This window comes from Ceratina calcarata, unplaced genomic scaffold, assembly GCF_001652005.2.
Source record: "Ceratina calcarata isolate Rehan_Ccalc_2016 unplaced genomic scaffold, ASM165200v1 scaffold424.2, whole genome shotgun sequence".
NCBI classification, from domain to species: Eukaryota; Metazoa; Arthropoda; class Insecta; order Hymenoptera; family Apidae; genus Ceratina; species Ceratina calcarata.
This window is the reverse complement of record NW_017166059.1, coordinates 1-377: the sequence shown is the minus strand read 5'-3', so window position 1 is coordinate 377 and position 377 is coordinate 1.

Genomic DNA, 377 nt, shown 5'->3' with positions numbered 1-377 from the left:
AAGCAAAACGAAAATTATATTATTTTATTGTGTGAAGTTTCTATTTTTATTGCAACAAAATAGGAATTATAAAAGTAAGATGATAACAATAAAAATAGAATTAGTACCGCATCATAAATAGTGTAAATCATCACAATAACATGTCGATTGGGAATTGGCAATGCTATCACTATTTACGTGTAAACCGGTGAGATCATCGATTGTTATATATTACCAAAACACGATACCTGTGCCTGTAAACATTTTCTTTTCGGCAGTCATGCAAGAATTAAGATCTCTGACGTTATCGAGACGGATTACGGATTTCTGATTGATTATAACCTAAATGTGCCAGTTTGTACTCAATGGCTTGTTTTCACTCATCGTATGTTATATGT